This window comes from Silurus meridionalis, chromosome 23 (genome assembly GCF_014805685.1).
Source record: "Silurus meridionalis isolate SWU-2019-XX chromosome 23, ASM1480568v1, whole genome shotgun sequence".
Classification (NCBI taxonomy): Eukaryota; Metazoa; Chordata; class Actinopteri; order Siluriformes; family Siluridae; genus Silurus; species Silurus meridionalis.
The window spans coordinates 10758640-10784650 of NC_060906.1; the positions used below are offsets into that span (position 1 = coordinate 10758640).

General features: G+C 42.7%; 1 protein-coding gene and 1 non-coding gene across 2 annotated transcripts in view; both read left to right on the forward strand.

Moving 5' to 3' along the window:
- dab1a (DAB adaptor protein 1a) overlaps positions 1 to 26011 on the forward strand; it is a 368118-nt gene that overhangs the window by 168348 nt on the left and 173759 nt on the right. The window lies entirely within an intron of this gene.
- trnad-guc lies at positions 25397 to 25468 on the forward strand. The gene has a single exon. It is a non-coding gene; the product is annotated as a tRNA-Asp (tRNA).

Sequence of the window (26011 nt, forward strand, 5' to 3'; positions counted from 1 at the left end):
TACGATCAAACCTGTCCTCAAAGTAAAATTTGTTCGGAGTCAAAAAATGCTAAACGGAGGAGAGCCGCCACGAGCTAGTCGTCGACCGTAATGAGTCTACATGATGCACGCTGGACTAGGGCGAATACATTTTTTTAAGTGAATTTTTTTTAAATTATGAATTGTTATATTTTTTTTATACTTAATACAAAATATTGTATTGTGTATTGTGTGTATTTAGATTTGTTTTAGTACATTTTATTGTTTTATTCATAATATTATCAGCTCTTAAATCACTGGAAGTTATGCGTATTCAATAACGAACACAGTAACAACTTACGAACAACTTCGGAACATAACTCGTTCGTTAGGTAGAGATCGTCTTTATGTGATATAGCCAGGTCTAAAGTATTGAATCATGTATCAGTAGCAACTTATCTCTGTCATACAACGAGTATAAGGGCCTTGCTCAAGGGCCCAAAAGTAGCCCTTAGGGCCTTAGAGTTGCTTAACTTCTAAGTCTTAACCACTGCGCTAACATTTCCATATAGACATTAATCTTAATACCATGACAATTGCATATGACCTCCCACTGACATTGAAAATTAAATTGTACTTAAACATTTTTTTTATTATTATTTATTTATTTTAAATGAGCTCATGACAAAACTTGGAAATCGAAAAACAGAACTAGGTGTCTCTGAAAAGAGAAATCTTTACTACTAAGCATTTCACAAACCAAAAAGAGTCAGTAAAGACGATACCAAAGTGCCAAAGAGACAAAGAAAACGTAAAAAAAAAAAGTCCTCTTTAAACAGCCACTAATTTAATGTGTTTAATGGGTGTGGCCAACAGAAAGATCTCTTGCTCTGGTGCGCTAAGTTTTACACATTAAGCTAACACATTAATTTAAGCTTCCACTTTAATCTTCACTTCTTTTGCAGTCTTCTTGTGTTCACTGTAAAGAATGGCTTGACATTTCTGAAGGGTTAAAAAAAAAAATCCATCAAATAATTTTTGCGTGTAAAAAAAATCAATAAGGCTAAATGATTTGCTGCTGTGCTTTTTGTTTAGCTCACATCTATATGGCCCTTTTCTATCCATTTGACTCAGCTTCAAAGTGGAATCAAATTACATAAGGAAAATTATATAAAATACAAATTTATAATTTTAATTAATAACATCTGCATATTTGCTTGTTCTGTAGTTATGACGGTTCTAATTTCACCCCTTTCTCTCTCTCTCTCTCTCTCTCTCTCTCTCTCTCTCTCTCTCTTTCTGTATAAGTAAGGATAAATACTCCGTGTGAATATAATTGAAATGTAGTCCAAAATGATTTCCCTAATATGTGCACTCCACAGTTTAGAAACCGTGAAAGAGAGAGATAGAGAAAGAGAGAAGGAGAGAGAGAGGAGAAATATTTGCATATTTTTAATTAAATGCCTTGGAAAATTTCAAAATAATCTAAACTAACTTGTCGCTTTCAAAAATTTGTGGCATTAATTAATTAGTGTTTGCCCTTGACTTGTCAGCACAGGCTTACATGTTTATTCATTATTTGGAAACTTGTCTCACCCCAGCCTACCCCAGAAGGAAGGGAGGAATTATTAGGTGAAAAAAACAAGCAAGAAAGTAAACATCAATACCAATATTTTAAACAACAATATGTGTTTTCCACTTAAAAGAACGGAGAGATCTGTAATTTTCATCATAGGTACACCTCAACTGTGAGAGACAGAATCTAAAAAAAATCCAGAAAATCACATTGTATGATTTTTAAATAATTAATTTCCATTTTATTGCAAAAATAAGTATTTGATACAATAGAAAAATAGAACTTAATATTTGGTAGAAACCTTTGTTTACAATTACATAGGTCAGACGTTTCCTGTAGTTTTTGACCAGGTTTGCATGCACTGCAGAAGGGATTTTGGCCCACTCCTCCATACAGGTCTCCTACAGATTTTTAAGGTTTTAGGGCTGTAGCTGGGCAAACACAGAGTTTCAGCTTCCTCCATAGATTTTCTATCTGGTTCATGTCAGGAGAATGGCTCAGCCATTTCAGGACCTTGAAATGCTTCTTACGGAGCCACTCCTTAGTTCCCTGGCTGTGTGTTTGGAGTCATTGTCATGCTGGAAGACCCAGCGACAACTCATCTTCAATGCTTGTACTGAGGGAAGGGGGTTGTTGCCCAAAATCTCATGATACATGGCCCCATCCATCCTACCCTCAATAGGGTGCAGTCGTCCTGTCACCTTTGCAGAAAGAACCCCCAAATAATGATGTTTCCACCCCCATGCTTCACGGTTAGGATGGTGTTCTTGTGATTGTACTCATCCTTCTTCTTCCTTCAAACACGGCAGGAGTTTATACCAAAAAGCTATATTTTGATCTCATCTGACCATGACCTTTGCCCATGGCTCCTCTGAATCATCCAGATGGTCTTTGGCAAACTTCAGATGGGCCTGGACATGTGCTGGCTTGAGCAGGGGCACTTTGCGTGTGGTGTAGTGTTTTACTAATGGTAACCATTGAGACTGTGGTCTCAGCTCTCTTCAGGTCATTGACCAGGTCCTGTCGTGTAGTTCTAGGCTGATCCCTTACCTTTCTCAGGATCATTGATTCTCACAGAGGCGAGATCTTGCATTAAGCCCCAGTCCGAGGGAGATTGATAGTCATCTTGATTTTTTTCCATTTCTTCCATTTTCTTCCGTTTTCAACAGTTGTTGCCTTCTCACCAAGCTGTTTGCCTATTGTCCTGTAGCCCATCCCAGCCTTGTGCAGGTCTACAATTGTAAAATGAGTGGTTAATAGGAGGGCTTCTTAAAGACAAATTAACAGGTATGTAAGATATATATAAAGATATATAAAGATATATACAGTTGCTGGAATATTTACAGTTTGTGAGATATTTTACACATACACACACACTGCCTGTACATCATTTTGTGTGTGTGTGTGTGTGTGTGTGTGTGTGTGTGTGTGTGTGTGTGTGTGTGTTGTGTGTGTGTGTGTAAGCAGGAGGCTATTATTAAAAGGCCAAGATGATCAGTGGCCTAAGGCCATAAAGCAGAGAGAAAATTCATTATAATCAATCTTGATCTTTCAGAGGAGACACAAGATAGTGTGCTGCCTCAGGGACTGGTTGGTGTGTGTATGGAATGTGTTTTAAGACTTCATGTGTAAGAAATGTGTTTGTCTTTACAGGTTTATTTATGACGCCTCCTTGCTGCACGTGAATGTCAATGACATCAAAGATGGAATTAGCAGGAATATTTTTCTTTATACTTATTGTCTAGGAAATTATACAATTATACAATCAGCAAAGGCAGGTTCAGCATGATAATAATATTGGTAATAGAGAGGGAGGGAGAGAGAGAGAGCGAGAGAGAGAGAGAGAGAGAAAGACTACCCCTTAACAAGCTTTCATTTTTTCTACTAATTTCCACTTGTTCTCAAACCATTTATTTTCCAAAGTAAAATGTTTATCCACAGCTCAGAGCCAAATTGTCTCTCGTACACGAGAGAGCAAGAAAAGTTAAACAAATGCAAAAATGAATACCACAAAAAAAAGAAACATAAATAACAGGTTACTTCAGGGTCAAATTGTATTCATAAGTTACAAATGGAACCGTGGCATGGCTGTAATTGCAATTACACCTGATTATTTAGTCAATTATCGACGCTTAGCATGAGGGTCGGACGGAAATACACTGTGCCACCTCCAAACATTCCTGTTCATAACGCTTCAATGCCAATAACACAGAGGATGTTAATTTGTTCATCAGGTGAAAAATTAGATGAAATTATATATATTTTTTTCTCTGCCAGTTCGAAGCCACAAGTCTCGTTATTAAATCTAACAGCAAGAAGAGGTGATCATTCTCACAATAAATATAGTGGCTTCATTGGGGAGTGTAGTTTTATATGACAAAATATCTTATAAAAACTTTCATAGTGGTGGTATTACATTTTCTTATTTTGATCCAGTAGTGTAATGGCAACAATCCGACAACAATTCCAAACAAATATTATCATCAAAGCCGAAATTACGGCAGTAACTACAGGGAGTGCAGAATTATTAGGCAAGTTGTATTTTTGAGGATCAATTTTATTTGAGGATTTAATTTGAACAACAACCATGTTCTCAATGAACACAAAAAACTCATTAATATCAAAGCTGAATATTTTTGGAAGTAGTTTTTAGTTTTAGCTATTTTAGGGGGATATCTGTGTGTGCAGGTGACTATTACTGTGCATAATTATTAGGCAACTTAACAAAAAACAAATTCATACCCATTTCAATTATTTATTTTTACCAGTGAAACCAATATAACATCTCAACATTCACAAATATACATGTCTGACATTCAAAACCAAACAAAACAAATCAGTGACCAATATAGCCACCTTTCTTTGCAAGGACACTCAAAAGCCTGCCATCCATGGATTCTGTCAGTGTTTTGATCTGTTCACCATCAACATTGCGTGCAGCAGCAACCACAGCCTCCCAGACACTGTTCAGAGAGGTGTACTGTTTTCCCTCCTTGTAAATCGCACATTTGATGATGGTTCTCAATGGGGTTCAGATCAGGTGAACAAGGAGGCCATATCATTAGATTTTCTTCTTTTATACCCTTTCTTGCCAGCCACGCTGTGGAGTACTTGGGCGTGTGTGATGGAGCATTGTCCTGCATGAAAATCATGTTTTCTTGAAGGATGCAGACTTCTTCCTGTACCACTGCTTGAAGAAGGTGTCTTCCAGAAACTTTACCAATCCAGCCACGGGCCCATCCATCTGGCCCATCAAGACTCACTCTCATTTCATCAGTCCATAAAACCTTAGAAAAATCAGTCGAGATATTTCTTGGCCCAGTCTTGACGTTTCAGCTTGTGTGTCTTGTTCAGTGGTGGTCGACTTTCTGCCTTTCTTACCTTGGCCATGTCTCTGAGTATTGCACACCTTGTGCTTTTGGGCACCCAGTGATGTTGCAGCTCTGAAATATGGCCAAACTGGTGGCAAGTGGCATCTTGGCAGCTGCACGCTTGACTTTTCTCAGTTCACGGGCAGTTATTTTGCGCCTTGGTTTTTCCACGCTTCTTGCGACCCTGTCGACTATTTTGAATGAAACGCTTGATTGTTCGATGATCACGCTTCAGAAGCTTGGCTATTTTAAGACTGCTGCATCCCTCTGCAATATATCTCACTATTTTTGGCTTTTCTGAGCCTGTCAAGTCCTTCTTTTGACCCATTTTGCCAAAGGAAAGGAAGTTGCCTAATAATTATGCACACCTGATATAGGGTGTTGATGTCATTAGACCACACCTTCTCATTACAGAGATGCACATCACCTAATATGCTTAATTGGTAGTAGGCTTTCCAGCCTATACAGCTTGGAGTAAGACAACATGCATAACGAGGATGATGTGGTCAAAATACTCATTTGCCTAATAATTCTGCACTCCCTGTATAAGAATACTATGGTCTTTATCTCTCTTTGATGCACTTGGACATCTTGGACAGAAATCCAAGATGGCGGCGCGGCAGTAGCTCGCAGCGGCCTCTCCGGATCCAAAATGGTGCTTTCACCATATTTAGCCCGACCTTCCACAATACATGGACACCAGAGTCAGCTGTGTTCATGTGTACGACCACCAGACACTGCTACGGTACAGGCATCATGCAACCAACAATCTGCATGATGATCTTATCAACAACCTTCGCGACCTCGGCTTGCTGCGACCTCGGCCACATAGACCAGGCCCCAGCCCTCGGTGTTACCTGATGCCGGTGGCGGAGAGGAGACCTCAGCGCTGTTCGAGGAAGCGGAAGCGCGGCAAGCGGGCGGGTGTCCGTGCTAGGCTAAATGCTAACCCTAGCCGGCCGGCTCTCCCGTCCATTTTCTTTCAACGTCTGCTCCTGGATAATAAACTGGACTACATCCGACTCCAGCAAACCACACGGCGAGTTTAGAGACTGTTGCGTCTTTGTTTTCACGGAGGCGTGGCTCAGCGACAGAGTTCCGGACGCCGCCATCCAGCTAGACGCTAACCGTGTTTCGAGCCGACAGAAACACAGCTCTGTGCGGTAAGACTCGCGGTGGTGGCGTGTGTGTTTATATCAACACGGAATGGTGTAAGAGCTCTGTGCTTGTTTCATGTTACTGCTCATCGCTAGTGGAGTTTGTGACTGTTAGATGCAGACCTTTTATTTACCACGGAATTCACCACAGTTTACATCGTCGGAGTGTACATTCCTCCCAGTGCTAATGCTAAGAGGCACTGAGTGAACTCTACGGCGCTATTAGCGACCTGCAGAATGCTCACCCGACGGATTGTTTATTATCGCCGGAGATTTCAACCATGCGAATCTCAAGACTGTGCTTCCTAAACTCCATCAGCATGTGGACTTTGCAACGAGAGGAGCGAACACGCTGGATCTTGTTTACACAAACATCCCGGCGCGTATCGTGCGGAGCCCCGCCCCATCTCGGATACTCAGACCACTGCTCTGTTATGTTGATTCCAGCATACAGACCGCTCATCAGACGCTCTAAACCGGTTCTGAAACAGGTGAAAACCTGGCCAGAAGGAGCTACTTCTGCTCTTCAGGACTGTTTTGAGTGCACTGACTGGGACATGTTTAGAGAGGCTGCAACCTACGGCGATTCCATCAACTTGGAAGAGTACACATCATCAGTGACCTGCTACATCAGCAAGTGCGTTGACGATGTGACCATCTCCAAGTCCATCACTACACGCTCCAATCAGAAGCCGTGGATGACTGCAAATGTGCGTGCGCTGTTGAAACAAAGAGACTCTGCCTTCAGAACAGGGGACAAGGCGGCCTTAAAACAGCAAGGGCCAAACTGTCTCGTGCTATCAGAGAGGCAAAGCGCGCGCACGCGAAGAAAATCCACGACCACTTCCAGGACAGTGGAGACACTCGGCGCATGTGGCAGGGCATCCAGGTGATCACGAATTACAAGACCACATCACCTGCTTGTGACCGTGACGCCTCCCTCCCAGATGCGCTGAACGACTTCTACGCCCGGTTTGAGGTACAGAACAACGTGGTGGCGAGGAAGACCATCCTCCTCCCACTGACCAGGTGCTCTGTCTAACCACAGCTGAAGTGAGGAAAACTCTATGCAGAGTTAACCCACGGAAGTCTGCTGGACCTGACAACATTCCTGGCAGGTGCTCAGAGAATGTGCAGAACAACTAGCAGATGTCTTCACTGACATCTTCAACATCTCCCTGAGCAGTAACGTTGTTCCCACGTGCCTCAAGACAACGACTATCGTTCCTGTGCCAAAGAAATCGACTGTCTCCTGCCTCAATGACTATCGTCCCGTCGCGCTCACTCCCATCGTGATGAAGTGCTTGAGAGGCTTGTCATGAGGCACATCAAGACACAGCTTCCACCCTCCCTGGACCCAATGCAGTTTGCGTATCGTCCAAACCGTTCCACGGACGATGCCATCTCCACAACCCTTCATCTGGCCCTCACCCACCTGGATAACAAGGACTCATATGTACGAATGCTGTTCATTGATTTCAGCTCAGCATTCAACACAATCATTCCTCAGCACCTGATCGAGAAGCTGAACCTTCTGGGCCTGAACACCTCTCTGCAACTGGATCCTGGATTTCCTGACTGGGAGACCTCAGGCAGTCCGGATCGGGAACAGCATCTCCAGCACCACCACACTGAGCACTGGAGCCCCTCAAGGCTGTGTGCTCAGTCCACTGCTGTTCACTCTGCTGACTCACGACTGTGCACCAACGCACAGCTCAAATCATATCATCAAGTTCGCTGATGACACGACCGTGGTGGGTCTAATCAGCAGGAACGATGAGTCAGCATATAGAGAAGAGGTGCAACGGTTAACTGCCTGGTGTGGAGCAAACAACCTGTCTCTGAACGTGGACAAAACGAAAGAGATGGTTGTGGACTTCAGGAGAGCTCAGAGCGACCAATCTCCACTGATTATCGATGGATCCTCTGTGGAGATCGTCAAGAGCACCAAATTCCTTGGTGTTCATCTGGCGGACAACCTCACCTGGTCACTTAACACCAGCTCCATCACCAAGAAAGCCCAGCAGCGTCTATACTTTCTGAGAAGGCTGAGGAAAGCCCACCTCCCTCCCCCCATCCTGTCCATGTTCTACAGAGGGACCATTGAGAGCATTCTGAGCAGCTGCATCACTGCCTGGTTTGGGAATTGCACCGTCTCGGATCGCAAGACCCTACAGAGGATAGTGAGGACAGCTGAGAAGATCATCGGAGTCTCTCTCCCCTCTATCATGGACATTTACACCACACGCTGCATCCGCAAAGCACACAGCATTGTGGACGATCACACACACCCGTCACACGCATACTTCACCCTCCTACCATCAGGAAAACGGTTCCGAAGCATTCGGGCCGTCACAACAAGACTGTGTAACAGTTTCTTCCCACAAGCCATCAGGCTTCTCAACACACAGAACTGAACAGAACTCACACACACTCACACACACTCACTTACACACGCACACACACACACACTCACTGTGTGTTACTGTTACTGAACTGAACTGTACAACCTGGACTAAACACATTCATCACTCATCTCGATCCACTCCATCACCATTTATATATTTATTATTATTTATACTATATTCAGTACAATGTTTATATTCAGTACAATGTTTACATGCTGTTTTTTGCACCTTTTATACTACAGTATAATGTTTACATGCTGTCTTTGCACCTCCTTGCTGCTGTTTTTTGCACTACATTGCTCTTTCTGTTTGTATTTTCTCCTGGGTATAGTTTTACATTCACCTCACACAGTACTGTATATGTAAGTATACAGTAGGTTTACTAGTCGGCGCTATACTTGGTTTTTGTCTTTGTCTTTTCTTGTGTTGTCTGTCTGCACTCTGTCTGTCTGTACTGTTCTTTTGTTTGCACTGTTTGCACCAGGCTGCACTCGATGCACTTTATGTTGTTTTGTTGTTTTGTGTAGCACCAGGGTTCCGGAGGAACGTTGTTTCGTTTTTACTGTGTACTGTGTACCACTGTGTATAGTAAAAATGACAATAAAAGCCACTTGACACTTGACACTTGACACTTACAGAAACATTTAGCTACAGTATTTTAATACAGTTTCTTCTGCTTCTTCTTCTTCTTTTGGCTTCTCCCATTAGGGGTTGCCACAGCGGATCATCCGTCTCCATACCCCCCTGTCCCTTTACATCTGCCTCTTTCAACCCAACTACCTGCGTGTCTTCCCTCACCACATCCATAAACCGCCTCCTTGGTCTTTCTCTTTTCCTTCCTGGTGGCTCCATCCTCAGCATTCTCCTACCGATATACCCCATGTCCCCCCTCTGAACATGTCCAAACCATCTTAATCTCGCCTCCCTCACATTGTCTCCAAAACATCCTACATGCTCTGTCTCTCTAATAAACTAATTTCTAATCCTGTCCACCCTTGTCACTTCCAACGAAAACCTTAACATCTTCAGCTCTGCTACCTCCAGCTCCACTCCCTGTCTTTTACTCAATGCCACTGTCTCTAAACCATACAACATTGCAGGCCTCACCACAGTCCTATAAACTTTCCCTTTCACTCTTGCAGATACCCTTCTATCACAAATCACTCCTGCCACTCTCCTCCACCCACTCCACCCTGCCTGCACTCTTTTCTTCACTTCTCTAACACACTCTCAGTTACTTTGCACTGTTGACCCCAGGTACCTGAACTCCTTCACCTTCTTTATCTTTTCTTCCTGCAACCGCACCACTCCACTGCCCTCCCTCTCATTCACACACATGTACTCTGTCTTACTCCTACTGACTTTCACCTCTCCAGGCTCATCTCAACCTGCTCCCTACTCTCACCACAAATAACAATATCATCCGCAAACATCATTGTCTACGGAGACTTCTGTCTGACCTTGTCTGTCAACCTGTCCATCACCACTGCAAACAGGAAAGGGCTCAGAGCTGATCCTTGATGCAGTCCAACCTCCACCTTGAACCATTCAGTCAATCATACTGAACACTTTACTGCTGTCACACTGTCCTCATACATGTTCTTCACCACCCTCACATATTTCTCTGACACACCTGACTTCCTCATACAGTACCACAACTCCTCTTTTGGCACCCTGTCGTTCACTATTTCTAAATCCAAAAACACACATAGCAACTCTTTTTGACCTTCTCTATACTTCTTCATTAACATTCTCAAAGCAAATAATGCAATAATACTGTTGCTCACAGATGGTCACCTCTTCTCTCAGCCTGGCTTCCACTACTCGTTCCCATAACTTCATGGTGTGACTGATCAACTTAATTCCCCTGTAGTTACTGCAGGTCTTCACATCTCCCTTGTTCTTACAGATTGGTACCAGCACACTCCTTCTCCATTCCTCTCGCATCCTCCCAACTTACAAAATCCTGTTAAACAATCTCCAACCTCCAAAACAATCCTACAGACCACCATCCGATGCTGTCTAGCTACACTGTCCCCTGCTAACACCTTACAGTCTCCAATCTCCTTCAGGTTGCATCTCCTACATAGAACATAGTCCACCTATGTGCACCTTCCTCCACTCTTATACATCACCCTATTCTCCTCCTTCTTCTTAAAATAAGTGTTCACCACTGCCATTTCCATCCTTTTAGCAAAATCTACCACCATCTACCCTTCCACATTCCTCTCCTTAAAGCCATACCTGCCCATCACCTCCTCATCACCTCTGTTCCCTTCACATACATGCCCATTAAAATCTGCCCCAATCACCAAACTTTTATTCCTAGGTATATTTTTTACCACTTCATCTAACTCACTCCAGAATTTTTCCTTCTCCTCCATCTCACAACCCACTTGTGGAGCATACGCACTGATGACATTTATCATTGCCCCTTCAACTTCCAGCTTCACGTTCATAACCTTATTAGAAACTCTCTTAACATTAACTAAACACTTACTGTACTCTAGCTTTAGAATCACCCCTACATCATTTCTTTTTCCATCCACACAATAAAAGAACAGTTTAAATTCACCTCCAATGTTTCTGGTCTTACTCCCTTTCCACTTGGTCTCCTGAACACACAACAAATCTACCTTTCTCCTCTCTATCATATCAGTATTAATGGGGCTGATGATGATCGTAGTTAAAGCAAATGACTTTTGGTCTAAATGTCATTAGTTTAAATCTCACCCATACCAAGCTCTGTGTCAGGGATCCACCTGCTGTGCCCCCCTCAGTGGCTGTCACGCTGCCTCGTTTTGCCATTCCCGGCATTAAATACAGACACCTGTCCCTCGTTTAGATTTCCCTACATAAGCTCCCGTTCCAATCTCACTCATGTTGGACCTACTTGTTGGCTATGGTGATCGACCTGGATCCTGACTGGCAGCATTTCCGGCTAGTTTCTACTCCTTCTTCCGGTACTGTGAATTACACTTTTCTTGTGGATTATACTTCCGCTTTCCGGATTACCCGTTCCATACGGATTATACCCGCATGTTTGTGTTCTAAATACTTCCAATAAACATTATAGAGTTACTCCCGCTTCCGACTTGTGGTCCGTACCCTGACACTGTGATTCGTGGGCCTCTGAGCAAGGCCCTTAATCTAATTGCTACTCACATGTATGATTAAGAAAAATGTTAATTACTCTAAATAGGTAATACATGTAAATTAATCCCTGCAGATTACTGATAATCATAATTGGCATAGAATTGTTTCAATTATGTTTCTGATTCTGTTTTCAGTGAACTACCACATCTTAAATAACATTAAAAAAAAATACAACATTGTTATCAATGCACAATAGGGATGGTGGAAACAATCCTATAGTATTTATACTTTGAATGCTACCCTGTTAAATAACAGTTAATCATTCGACTTGCTCAAGGGGGAAAATGTCAACAGAGAAATCGAATAGATTTGATTGAGTATGCTTTGTGTGTAAAGGCCAGGTCACTGCAGATTATTTTATATTAATAATGATGGCTTTTTAAAACTATAAACTAAATCAGCTCACAGATAAGGATATCAAGTAAGAACTGGCATTGGTATTGTCATCAGTATAGATGACACTTGACTTAAGAAGGATTTGGTACTGGATGGAAACGAAAATAAGTGGTATTCCAGTCCTAGTGCACAACACAGTTACTCAGCAAATAAATGCAGTATATTCATCTACCAGAAGTGCAAAAAGTGCAGTTGAATATGTAAATGCATATACAGTCTATAAATAGATAACAAGGGTATAGGCAGTAAATTTGCTGCAGGGAAACTATTGAGTAAATAATAAACAAACAATTAAAAAATAGATGCATGTATTAGTCATTTTTGTCAAATCCACAACTTCTCTTAGATTTTTATTAACTTTTTATTCATTTCTTAATATCAAGGTCCTAATGTTGCATTTATTTAATCAATGTTTTTTGTTACTTATATTTAACTTAAATATTTTCATTTGCACCTTTTATTGCTCTAACATGTAGCACATCCTTCCCAGCATGGGCCCTCTGCCTCGCCACTTAGTACAAATCCTTTTCTCCCTTCTAAGTGTCCAACTTCTCATATGCCTTTTTCTTTGCTTTTGCTGCATCCCTCTTTACCTGCTGCCGCATCTCCTTGTACTCATGCCTACTTTTCTCATCTCTGCCAACCTGCCAACACCTTACAGTCTCCAATCTCCTTCAGGTTTTATTTTCTGCATAAAATATAGTTCACCTGTGTGCACCTTCCTTCTTTTTTATATGTCACCCTATAGCCCTATATTTTTTATACAACACACAAAATATCTACCTTTCTCCTCTCCATCATATCAGCTAACTTTCTCCCTTTACCAGTCATAGTGCCAACATTTAAAGTACCAACCATAATCTTCACTCTCTTCTACTTCTCGTTTTTCCTGCTGTCTCTGTAGACGTCTCCCCCCTCTCCTTCTCCTCCTTTGGCCAACAGTAGCCCAATTTCCTAGGGTACCCTGTTGGCTAACAATACCTGTGGCAGTTGTTGGTAACCTGGGCCCACACTAATTCAGTATGGAATTTAGGTTTGTGATCTGCATATTTGATTTGCCACATGTTTTACGCTGAATGTCCTTCCTGACACAACCCTCCCCATTTACCCAGGCTTGTGCAACCCTAATGGCTGGGATTAACCTTAATGGCTGGGTTTAACCCTTGTGGCTGGGTTAACATGTTGAAACACTGCATGTTACTGGAAATATATTTATTCCACTTCTCAAACATCATCCCTGACCACCTGCTCCTACTTTGTTATTGGCCCTTTCGGACCATGGCGGGTGCATCTGAACACCACAAGACCAACATTTTTTCTCACAGAGTATCTGTTGAATAACAAATCTGAGTATCTAAATATTTGTTGCATAACAAATACTTAGATATTGATTCCAGTGAATCAATTACTGGTGCATTAAATGATTAACCAGGCATATACCCGAAAAGATAGTCCTTGGTGTCCTTTTTATAAAAAAAAAAACATATATATATATATATATATATATATATATATATATATATATATATATATATATATATATATATATATAGATATAAATATCAATATATAAATATATTGAAGCTTACTGAGGACATTGATGTGAAACCCACATTCACTTTTAGAAATGTATATGTCCAGTCTCTTTGGTTGGATCACTGTCCTTCCTGATCTTGTCTTGTATACACCATGGGAGTATTGCCTGTTTGAGCTGTTGGCGATTCCAGGGAGTGATCCCACTTTCTGTTTGATCACTAGTTTCCAGGAAACTTTCAGCACACCGTTCGGTGTTCGGCATAGGCATGAGATGACATCTGTTCCTTCTGATGGTGCCTTGAGGGCCTTCCACCAAATATGAACGAGGAGCTGAATGGGCGCTAAAACACTACCCTCAGTCTTAGTGTCTGTATACCAAACTCTCTGACCGGAGGGAAGTTGACTGAGTTGTCTTGGATGGTGACATGTGTTGTAACTTGCAACCTGCTTCTTTGTTTTTCCCTTTTCCTTTGCTGCCACAGTGGTGTAGTCAGGGAGACTTGGAATCAGAAGCAAGTGATGGTATAGGCATACGTAGCCTCCTCCCCATTAGGAGCTAAGAAGGGCTATAGCCATTAGTGAGCGGTGTTGTCTTTAGGCCAGCAATGCCAAATAGGGCTCCTTTGCATTGCTGAGAAAATGTTTTACCATCTGAACATGATGCTCAGCTTCTCCATTGCTTTGAGCAAATCTCGGGCTACTGGTGATGTGACTTAAGCTATGGTCCGCTGCAAAGCTTGCAAACGTCTGGCTGGAAAATTGAGGTCCATTATCTGAGAAAAGGAACTCTGGGATTCCATGCCGTGAAAACATAGACTTCAAGTGTACTATCACATCATCCGATTTAGCAAGGGTTAGCCTGGCAATCTCAACAAACCTGGAAAAATAGTCCACCACCAGTAAATAAGTGCTCCCATGTATTGAAAACAAGTTTACCAATTTATACCATAGTCTGGTCTGAAAATCAGAAGGCATTAAAAACTCAGTCAGATTGGCCCATTCATTAATACATGTGGTGCAGTTTTGAACCGCTCCTCTACCTGTCTAATTAGCCTCGGCTACCAAACTGAGCCTCGAGAATGCATTCCCTGGTGCTTTTTGTGCAGCTTTTCCAGGACTGAGCTGCGCATTGTTGTGTGTATTACCAGCCGGGATCCCTTTAATAAAAGACCATCATGAACCATGATAATTGCTCTTTCAGGCCAGAAATTCCTCAACACATCTGCTATGTGGCTGAGGTCTGGCCATCCTTCCTGGCATTGCATCATCACCTCAGAGCATGTGGGGTCCATTTTCAGCTGTTCTCTTAGTTCAGCCAAATAGTTAGGACTGGAAAGCATGCATCCTACAACATTCTCTAAATAGATGTTGGTGTCTTCCATCTAATCAGCATCAGAATTGTGGTCTCCCAGGCTGTTTGTTACTGGTTCCAGTTTAAGTTTAGCACTTTTCACAGTGGCCCATTTGCATGTTTGTGGCTGGTCTGGAGAACTGATGAAGTTTTACCCAAAGTGTATTAAAAACAGTACAGTACACTTCACAATCATACAGCATACACCATTGTTTAAGAAATAGAGAGCAGGTTTTTTTTCAGGAACTCGAGCTGCGTCACAACGTTTTGGGAATGCGTCCTTGTTTTGAATCACGTTTGAAATCCGGCCAACGGCAAGACACGGCATCACCTGGAAGCTACAAAATGCGCATGCAGTGGAACCGATGCTATCTGCTGCTTGTTCAGGTAAGCGCTTTGTGTGTGATTCTGTGCAAACATAGGCAGTAAAAGCTAACAATATTTCCGTCTGTGTGTTCCTCCTTGCCCCTGCTTTATCCGGTGGCAAGGTGCACCGGAAGTGCCACCGGATGTCGCGGGGCTAGCAGGTGGATCTAGCAGAAGGCATGGAGACGGGTGCGTCTCTTTCTCCGGCCTCACCTGGCGGTCGATTGTTTGTTTCCTGGGGAAAGCACGCACTTCGGTGGCTTCTCACCCCGGCGCGAGCAGCGCAGTGCTCCACATTTCTTCATCCGAGGAGGGAGAGATTTTGGAGGCTACGAGCCCACGAACTTCTTCCAGCCTGTGTTTTATGATTTGCTCCTGGAGGTAGTGACGTGGGCCATGTACATGCTTGAGTTAGCTTGGCTGGATGAGTAGCGGAAGCAGCACACACCCAGTAAGCTGGATGAACGCTTCCTGCGCCCTGCGTCACAGCCTCCACGCCGGGGCCTGCCTTCACCTCAGTGAGCGCCCATATGTGGCCTGCCTCTTTTTCCAACAAACCTCGTTGGGTTCAAGGAGTGGGGCTATGGAGCGATGCCACAGGTCGAAGAGACGCTAGCTAGCTATCTCTTTTCCCGGGTGTAGCATCATTCCTTAAGGCCACGATATTGCCTACTAAACCATTGCAAGCCACTTCGGTTCTAGTAAGCAAGGCTTATGCAGCAGCAGGTCAGGCTGTGGGTTGTCTCCACACGATAAGGGTGTTGCAAGCATAACAGGCTGACCTGCTGCGGGAAATGGATGAGGGATTCGGCTCTGGGGCTGATGATGTTAAGGAGCTACATAATGTCAGCCCTAGTGGCCACAGAAAGGCATCTGTGGCTCACGCTGTCGGATATTCCGGATGCTCCGATGGCCCCTCCTGGCTTGTTCAGTGACGCCGTAGGTGTGGTTGTCGACAAATTTTAGGAGGCCAAAAAGCAATTAGCAGCATTCCAGTGGTACCTTCCCGCCGCCCCATGGGGTCGTTTGGTGGGCACAGCTCCAGCCCGAAGATGCCAGGCACTGCAAATCCCAAAAACAAAACATTGGCACCCGGACCCCTCCAGATGTGCCCAAGGGCCCCCGGCGATGCTCAATGCCCAAGCCCAGGAGCCGGCCGACCTGAGGGTCGTCCTCTCCAACAAGCGGGCTGTGGTGCACAGGCCTTGACTCTCAGAGAGCCTTAATCTTAGTAGGGCGGTGTACACCTCATTGCACAGTGCCTGTCCATCCTCAGCACCACCAGGGCACAGTCACCTCCAGCGGGTGTCTCCCCCCCAAATCCCCGCCTGGCCTCATAGCGAATGGAGGAGACCCGCCGCCTCTCAGGAGGCCTCAACGGCTGCAGGGCATTGCTCCAGCCGCTCTGGACGGGCCAGAGACCAGCCTCGAAAGGCCCAGGGAATGAAGGTTCCACCTCAAGGTGGTGGTCAGATATGGGGGAGATTTTACAGAGCCCAGATGGATCTGTTTGCAACTCAGGAGACTTTGCACTGTCCTCTCTGGTCCTCTCGCTCAACCAGCCCCCTTGGGGCTGGACGCCATGGTACAGACATGTACGCCTTTCCCCCTATTGCGCTGCTCCTGGGTGTTCTGGAGAGAGTTTGCCAGAAAGGAGCCCGTCTCCTCCTGGTGGCACCTCGACAATGGTTCACGGATCACCTCGAGGGACCTCCTTGGGAAATTGTTGCCAGGAGGGATCTCTTCTCCCAGGCAGGGGGAACCCTGGTTCACCCCTGCCCAGAGTTATGGAGGCTATGGCTGTGGCCCCTGAGCTGGCACAGTTTCTAGCAGCTGGTCTCTCTACTAAAGTAGTGGAGACCCTCCTTCATTCCAGAGCTCCCTCTACGGGGAGGTCATATGCCGCTAAATGGCCCCTGTTTGCTGCGTGGTGTGAGCACCACCAATTAGACCCAGTTAACTTCCCGGTTGGTTCAGTGCTGGAGTTCCTGCAGGAACAGTTTTCCACAGGGTTGGCTCCTCTAACCCTGAAGTGTTACATGTCCGCTATCGCTATATTAAGGCTGCTTTTCTTCTGGCTATATCCTCCGTGAACGTCACCCTGCCGTTGATGCCACACCTTGCGGTTGGCCGGATTTCACACGTGATTCAGAGCGTGAGCAATGTGGAGGCGTTCTCAAAATATTGTGATGAAGCATCTCGTTCCTTTAGGGAACTAAGGTTACATATGTAACCTAAAGACAATAATTTTGATACAAAGGACAAAAGGAAAAAACAGCATTTGTAACTAATGCCAACACAGAGTTGTAACTAGGTTGATATTTTGAAGGGAGAAGAGATGCATATATCATACCGCATTTGGAACACTTTATTATCCCTAAATAAAGAAAATGTTTTTATGTGTGTGTGCTAGGGGTGTTTGGGCCACCGGCTTGCTCATGAGGGACAAACGTACACTTATAAATATCTTATTCATTCTTTATCACCACATTATCTGTGTAAAGCTGCTTTGAGACAATGTTTATTGTTAAAAGCGCTATACAAATAGAAAAATTAATTAAATTAAATAGAATTTAAGCATGGGTTATCTATTCACACCCAGATGTGCTGGTGCCTGTTGCTGGGGGTTAAATGCCTTTCCATTGGAATGTCTTTGAAGTTAGGTAGTAAAACCAGAGAACTGTCTGTGTATTGGCTTTGGTGTGCCGAAAGACACTTTGGCATTAAACCTCTGAATATAAGTGTAGGCTGTGAGGTCCAGTGTGTAATTTATTTGCAGATGTTAAGGGTTAAAAGGGGTGTCTGGGACATACCATTTATGATGGTGTAATTGTACCTCATCAACCTCATCAAAGATCTCTGAATTCTCGGAGGAATTTCTGCTAGCTCTTGAATACCCACCAGGTTGACCAGAGGTTTGTGGTCTGTCTTCAGGCTGAGGTTCAGAGAGAGCGGACCAGAGGGGACAGTGCAAAGTCTCCTGGGTTGCAAAAAGATCCATCTGGGCCCTGTAATATCTCCCCCATATCTGATCACCACCTTGAGATGGCACCTTCATTCCCCGGGCCTCTGGAGGCTGGTCTCTGGCCTGTCCAGAGCAGCTGGAGCAATGCCCTGCAGCCGTTGAGGCCTCCTAAAAGGTGGCAGGTTGCCTCCATTCGCTATGAGGCCAAGGGGGGGATTTGGGGGGAGACAACCGCTGGAGGTGACTGTGCCCTGGTGGTGCTGAGGATGGACAGGCACTGTGCAATGAGGTGTACACTGCACTACTAAGATTAAGGCTCTCTGAGAGTCAGGGCCTGTGCACCATGGCCCGCTTGTTGGAAAGGACGACCCCAGGGGTGTCTAGGACATACCATGTATGATGGTGTAATTGTACCTCATCAACCTCATCAAAGATCTCTGATTTCTCTAAAGAATTTCTGCTAGCTCTTGAATACCCACCAGGTTGACCAGAGGTTTGTGGTATGTCTTCAGATGGAAGTGACGTCCTATGAGAAAGTCTTTAAACCCATCGCATACCCAGGTCAGGCCTAAGGCCTCCTTTCCACCTGGGTATACCATTGTTTTGTGGGGGTAAGTGAATGTAATTCATAAGCCACTGGTTTCCAGTGCACCTCCTCTTTCTGTAAAAGAACCGTACCAAGGCTGCATGATGATGCATCAGCAGACAGGTTTAGTTCTTGCTGTGCTTTACCCCAGCCCCACTGGTTTCGTTTAGACAGAAGGTCCCTCAGTGGCCTGTCTTTCTCTGCAAGACATGGTATAAATGTACCCAATTGGTTTACCATACTGAGAAAGCTGCAGACCTTACTGATGGTAAATGGCTCTTTCATCTGCAGCACCACTCTAGTATTGTCTGGATCAGGTCTCACCCCACTCTTAATAATTCATAATTTACTTCTCCCTCCATACTGCCTCATTCAGTTTTGTGAGGTCAATGCAGATACGTAATGTACCATTCTTCTTGGGCACAACCTTTGTTATGACTCCAAGCTGCTCCATGCACTCTAACTCCTTTTTAACCTTTCTCAACAAGGCAAGTGGAACTCTCCTAGGGGTTGCTAGGGAAAATGGAGTCACTTTCTGCTCGAGCTTGATGGTGTAGGGCTGGCATACCATACATAGGCCTTGACACAACTTCGGGTACATGCTTTTGAGTATGCTTGCATCCACACTGTCAAGCCTAACTACAAGATTGAATTTTTAAATCGCTGGCCGACCTAGAAGTGCTTCGTGCTGATCCATGCCATATTAATAGCTTTCTCAAGAGTAAGGTCTCTGTCCAGCTGCATCCACTCAGACAAAAGACTGTCTCTTAAACCAACTACAAGTCTATCTCCAAGCAGTTCATCATGAAGACCACCATAGTTACAGTTTTCTGCAAGAGCATACAGGGCTGTTATGAAATTAATAACTGGTTTATTTGGCTGCTGCACTCTTTGATTGAATCTTGCCCATTCGTAGATTACAAAGTTTTTTGGCACAAACCAAAGGTTGAATGTCTTTTTAACTGTATCGTACTTCTGCTGCTGCATATCAGCCAAAGACTGCACTCTCAACACATCGTCTGTCGTCCCATGCAGTGTATTATTATGTTCACCTGATCCGCCTGCGAGCTGACATGTAAATTACTGGCCAGTCGAAATCTTTCAAACCACCATATCTATTTCTCCCACTCTTGAGGTCTTGAGAAATTAAACGGTTATGGAGGCTGAATCGTGAAGATAATGCTCGGAGGCATGCTCAAAGTCACGGGATCCACGTCGTCCTTCCTCATTCTGCTCGCTTAACTGCCACTGGCTTTCTTTTCTTGTGCTCTTACTCTGTCACACCTCTAGTATCGCTTTACTTCTGACACCATGTTGTGTTTATCAACAGAGTAGAGGTGACCTGTTTAACGTGTTAGCTCAGCAGCTCAACTTTTATTGTTTTTTTTACTCGCCTCACCTACAGTACTTCCTTTTTCAAACCTTGACTCCTCCCAGCCCCCAACTCACATAAAGAGGTCCATATTAAAAACAGAAAAAACACATAATAATCACACCACAGGTGAGTATGCAGTGAAAACCCTACATTTAATAACAGTGGATAATTTGGATTTCTGTCTATGCACATATAATGACATTATATAAAGGTAATTGAGCAAAAGAGAGAGGGTGGAGTTGGAGGTAACAGAGCGGAAGATGTTGAGGTTTTTGTTTGGAGTGATGAGGATAGACAGGATTAGAAATTACTTTATTAGAGGGACAGCACATGTGGGATGTTTTGGAGACAAGGTGAGGGAGGCGAAATTGAGATGGTTTGGACATGTGCAGAGGAGGGACATGGGGTATATCGGTAGGAGAATGCTGAGGATAAAGCCACCAGGAAGGAGGAAAAGAATAAGGCCAAGGAGGTAGTTTATGGATGTGGTGAGAGAAGACATGCAGATAGTTGGGTTGAAAGAGGCAGATGTAGAGGACAGGGGGGTATGGATATGGATGATCCGCTGTGGTGACCCCTAATGGGAGCAGCCGAAAGAAGAAGAAGAAGAAGAAAATATAAAAGTAAATATACCTATTCCTTTTTTAAAATCTGGTTGTTAGGTTCTAGACGGATGATCCGCTGTGGCGACCCCTAATAGGAGCAGCCGAAAGAAGAAGAAGAAGAAGAAGAAGATATAAAAGTAAATATCCCTATTCCTCTTTTAGAATTTGTTTGTTAGGTTCATCAACAGAGACCTTCTACCGTTCTTTGTCTTTCTCTTTATTTTCATCTCGTCTACTCCCTGTTATCTGCAAACTGTCATTAATAAAGGCTTTGTTTAGCTAACATTCATTAGCATTCCCACTGTGGCTTTTTTAATGCTGCTGCACTGCTTGTGGGGGAGAAAAAAAGAAAAGATATACAGCTCACGGTGTAATTAGTTGAGCATGAGCATGAGTTAGCATGTTTATTCAGCAGCTAAGTGCACTGACAGCTACACAGATTTAGTGTTTTTTTATAAGACAAGTTTGCTTAGGCATTAAACACACAGTGTGTTTTGACAAGGAAGCGACATTGAGATTTTGGTGATGCACACAGGCTTACTATCAGACCAACAGGCTTAAAGTTAAAGTCGAATTTAGTGGGTTGTTTTGTGTTTTTTGTCATGCAATTATAGACAGATGGATGGAAATGCAAGTCATTTGTTACCCATCCAAATCTGCAGACAATTCATCATTTGAAAAGGCTTTATTTATTTATTTATTTTAATTAGGGTTAATTACAATCAAAACGGAGGACGAAAGTCATTCTGAAACACTCAAATACAAACTTTACACAGATAGAGTGGTTGGTGAACTGATACACAGAAGTTAAATCAGGATTAACTGAAAACATGTCATTTTCACAGACAGGTGAGTCAAAGCTTGTTTTCACAGTGACTTCTGGATTGCTAAAAATATGTGTAAGTACAATGAAATGTCTAGTACATGGCATTTTGTCATGTACTATAATTACATCTGTGCCTTAAAGACAAGAGAGTACTTAACATGATGTGAAGTTTTGTTTGTGTTGTCGGGGAATTCATGCAGAGAAGTAAAGACGTTGTTTGTAAAATGTTAGCCAGTGTGTGACTGACTTATTTCAGTAATAAACTAGCCTCTAACAAATGATCTGATAATAAGAAACAGATACACAACACATTCTTACAACAGCACCAGGGATTACAATCACTAAGCTCAGGACTTGACAGTGGTGTCAGTGTTTCTTGATGCATGAATCAAAGGTCACATTGTCACATTGTCCAATTCATATAAACGAGTTGTTGAAATCAAAAGGTATGTCATAATGACAGGTACTATTGCTAAGGACCTCCAACAGCAGCTTATTTATGGTCAGAGGCTTTAACGACTGAATGGCCAGGGTGGGTGGGGGGCATTCTTAATATTTTACCATAATTATTAGAAGTCAAATGCTGCCAAAAAACAAATCCAGTTCACTGGCTTTCTCGAACACAAACTCAGAAATAAGACTTGTGCCAGAGCCAGTATCAGCAAATTAGCAGTTGGGCTTTTTAGTGATGAACAGTGCACAGAGACATTTATAAACATTAAACTATCATCACAGGCACTATAAAAGTTGCTAATGATTTTGGTGTGTGTTTGTGTGTGTATTTGTTTATCTTGTATTTACTGGCCACCAGTAGCTACATAGCTAAAGTAGATAGACAGCTAGATAGCTAGATAGATGGGGAGTCTCAAGCGTCTCACAGTGGGAAGCTTAAGGACATTTGGTGCGTAATTTTTATCCACAGAACCACTTTTCCTTTGTTCATCCATTCCCCATTCATCCCTTAAAGGGGCAGACATGGCTGCCTCTGCCTAGTACCCTATTCACACACACTGACACACACAGACACACATACGCACACACCCACCCCTTCAGTTAGGTTACAGTAATGAATTGTTCACAGGTGCTGATTATGAGCCCCGGAGCATCACCGTGGAGATAAGATGAGCCAAGCACAGGCCAAGTGGAAATGAACAGATGCACTCCACTTCCACCCACACATACCCCCACTCTTCTAACATACATGGGCAAATAGCCATGCCTGGTGTCATTAATGGCTCATGTATATGGGGATTTAATTGTCAGGTTAGATGTATGTATGTAAGTGGGAGTGAGGGGGAATGTGAGATAGGAGAGTAGGGGGTAAGAAAGAAGACAGGACTAAGAAAAGGTGAGGGGGTGATTTCTGGCCAGCCTCTGTGTGTGTGTGTGTGTGTGTGTGTGTGTGTGTGTGTGTGTGTGTGTGTGTGTGTGTGTGGCTGATTGCTACATACAGTGCAAAGTATTCACAGTGCTTCACTTTTTCCACATTTTGTTATGTTACAGCTGTGTCCCAAAATTTATTACATTCCTTATTTTCCTCAAAATCCTACAAACAATACCCTATAATGACAACATAAAATAAGTTTGTTTAAAACATTTGGTGATTAGAAATAAAAAAATGAAAAAATCACATGTACATAAGTATTCACAGACTTTGTCATGACACTTCCATCATCCATAAATAGAAGAAGTTTGGAACCACCAGGACTCTTCCTAGAGCGGGCCGTCTGGTGAAACTGAGTGAGTTATAAACTATAAGCTATAGTTATAAATGTTATAAGCTTATCTATCTGCACATGCCCATCTCATCTAGGATAAATGTTATTATTAGGGATTTAGGCTGCTAATATAAGAGACTTAGATACTGCTGTATTGATTTGTCAGGTGGCCATTTGTTGGGCCTCTGGCCTCCTGATCTCTTTCTTATCTCTTTTAAAAGCAGCCATTACACTCTTGCTATAAAACACAGAAATTCTGTGACCATGTGTGTAAAAATACATCACTGTTCTTCATCCTGTCCATGAGCTTGATTTGCATTTTAAGTTATGACTGCATAACATAACGCCTTTTATGTGCATTGAACCATAAATAAACTGTCTGGCTTTCATAAACAAATTAAATTAAAAAATATTTTTGTCTTTGGCACAACAATAAATTGTGTTTTGACATACTGATGAGGTTCATTCCAGCCAGCTGTTTATTCCAATTTTATTGTAACTTACGATGTTGCACATGGCTGTGTTTTTTATAGCTAGCTGTATAACAGATGAACATTGTATATAATGAACACTGATATCAATACAGCACTTTTTAGTTAGCTCAATTTCATTTCATCTTCCACTAGCAGAGTTGGATCATATTTTGTATTAATCTAGTTAACTGAGATTGCTGAGAAGTGCCCTCAGTTTTTATTTCAGCAAGAAAGGTTGAGGTAGCACTGTCTGACATTTTCTAAAACCCACACGCCCTTTTAAAAGATTCTGTCAGTTCTGTTCAATCCCACAAGTCCTGTTAGGGCCACTCTCCAAATTTCCTAATTTATTCCACTACTCCTACCCACTCCAGTTGGCTGATCGCAGAGTCCAAGGCTGCCCACATTGGAGTGGTGCTCCAAATGAGATTACTTTACAATGATAGGCCAATATCCTATGGAGTGAGTCTACAAACGCTCTAAATTATTCATATGCTAAAATAAGTATGGCATGCACCTCAGATCAGTAAAGCTTGAAGCGGAGGTGCTGGCTGAAGCCTAGGCTTTCACAGATGGGTATTTAATCAATAGATTCATTTTTCATGGGTTAATCAGGCATAACGTTTAAATGAACTGAAGTTCTCTCTTGATCTGGATTCCTTTGAGCTGCAAGCAGCCAGAGTGTTTTTTGTTCTTTGCCATATCTGTAATTACATGGTTTGAAAAAAAAAGCCTTCCAGACATTTACTTTTATAAACAGCAATCCATAAATACACTTAATTAACATCTGTAAGTAAGTATTGTACATTAATATGGCTGCAGTTTCATATACACAGAAAATCCACAATGTTTTCTATAAAGAGCAAGACAAAAAAAGAGTTAACCTTTTAAAAATCACCTCAGTTTCTGACTGTCAAATAACCGTCTGCTTCCTGTGGCTAGACAGTGGAGTCTGATAAAGACTTTTAAATGTGCCCCTTTATGACTGACTTATTTAATCTTTGCTTCCTGTCTGTTACAGAACAGAATTTTGGTCTGTATAATAGTCCAGACCACACAGTGTAAGGTTCAGTTTAACGTCTGTAATCTACTTAGCAATGTCTTGTTCCCATAAGAAGCACAAAGACCTATAGATTTGTGCCATGTTAAATGCTCTCAAGATTCATGTTTTGCTATGGATAGTATTTAGAATTAGCCTGACTTAACAAATGCAAGACAATTGTGATTTGGCTAGGTTATTTATTATTCAGTACAGCTTGTCTATACGCAAAAAGCCTGCTACTTCCATGCCATTACAACATGGATGTTGTTAGAGGCAAAGAAATCTCAACAGAGTACTTTTGTACATAAACTTGAATAAAAGAATCTGCATGAACGCTTAGAAGGGATAACTGAGGAGCTCTGTTTTTTTTTTTTTTTTTTTTTTTTTCATTTTAGTTAAAAATACTTAATTACTTGCATATTCTTGCATATTCAATTTGTTTAATTGGCTTTTTATTTAAATTTATTCAATGTACAAAAAGCACTCTACTTAACAAAAATTAATTTGTAGTGGTTTAATGGTTTACATGGTTCCCTGGTGGTCTAGTGGTTAGGATGCTGCGCTGTCACCGCTGCGGCCCGGGTTCGATCCCTGGTCAGGAAACCAACCCCAGCCACTCTTAGTGCCGGTCCCAAGCCCGGATAAATGGGGAGGGTTGCTTTAAGAAGGACATCCAGCATAAAGACATGTGCCCCTGATGGTTTACAGCTGTTTGTTTGTAATAGCAGTAGGGGAAACCAAGTGTTAGATTAGTTTAATCCATGATTTATAATAATAAGTTGATGGTATTTTGAGCGAAGTCAATTCTGGATACAGTTAGATTATAACTAAGTTGAATTTGGTTACTTGGCACCTCAGGCCTTATTGCAATCAGGTCACGTCAAATATTTTTCTGTTTACAAACAACAACTAAATTCTTATATAGCTAAATTCTTACATGATATTTGTTTTTCTTACATAAGATGAGACTTGTCTTCTTAAGGGATAGATGAACAATAGGTCTCAGCCACTTTCTGTAACTTTTAACATGGTTGAAACACTTTGGAACATTCCTCCATGGTTGAAACAGGATTTTGGAACATTCCTCCATGCATTTTGAAAGGTTTGAGTGTTTTAAGAGATGGTGGGGTGGGTATATACTGAGTC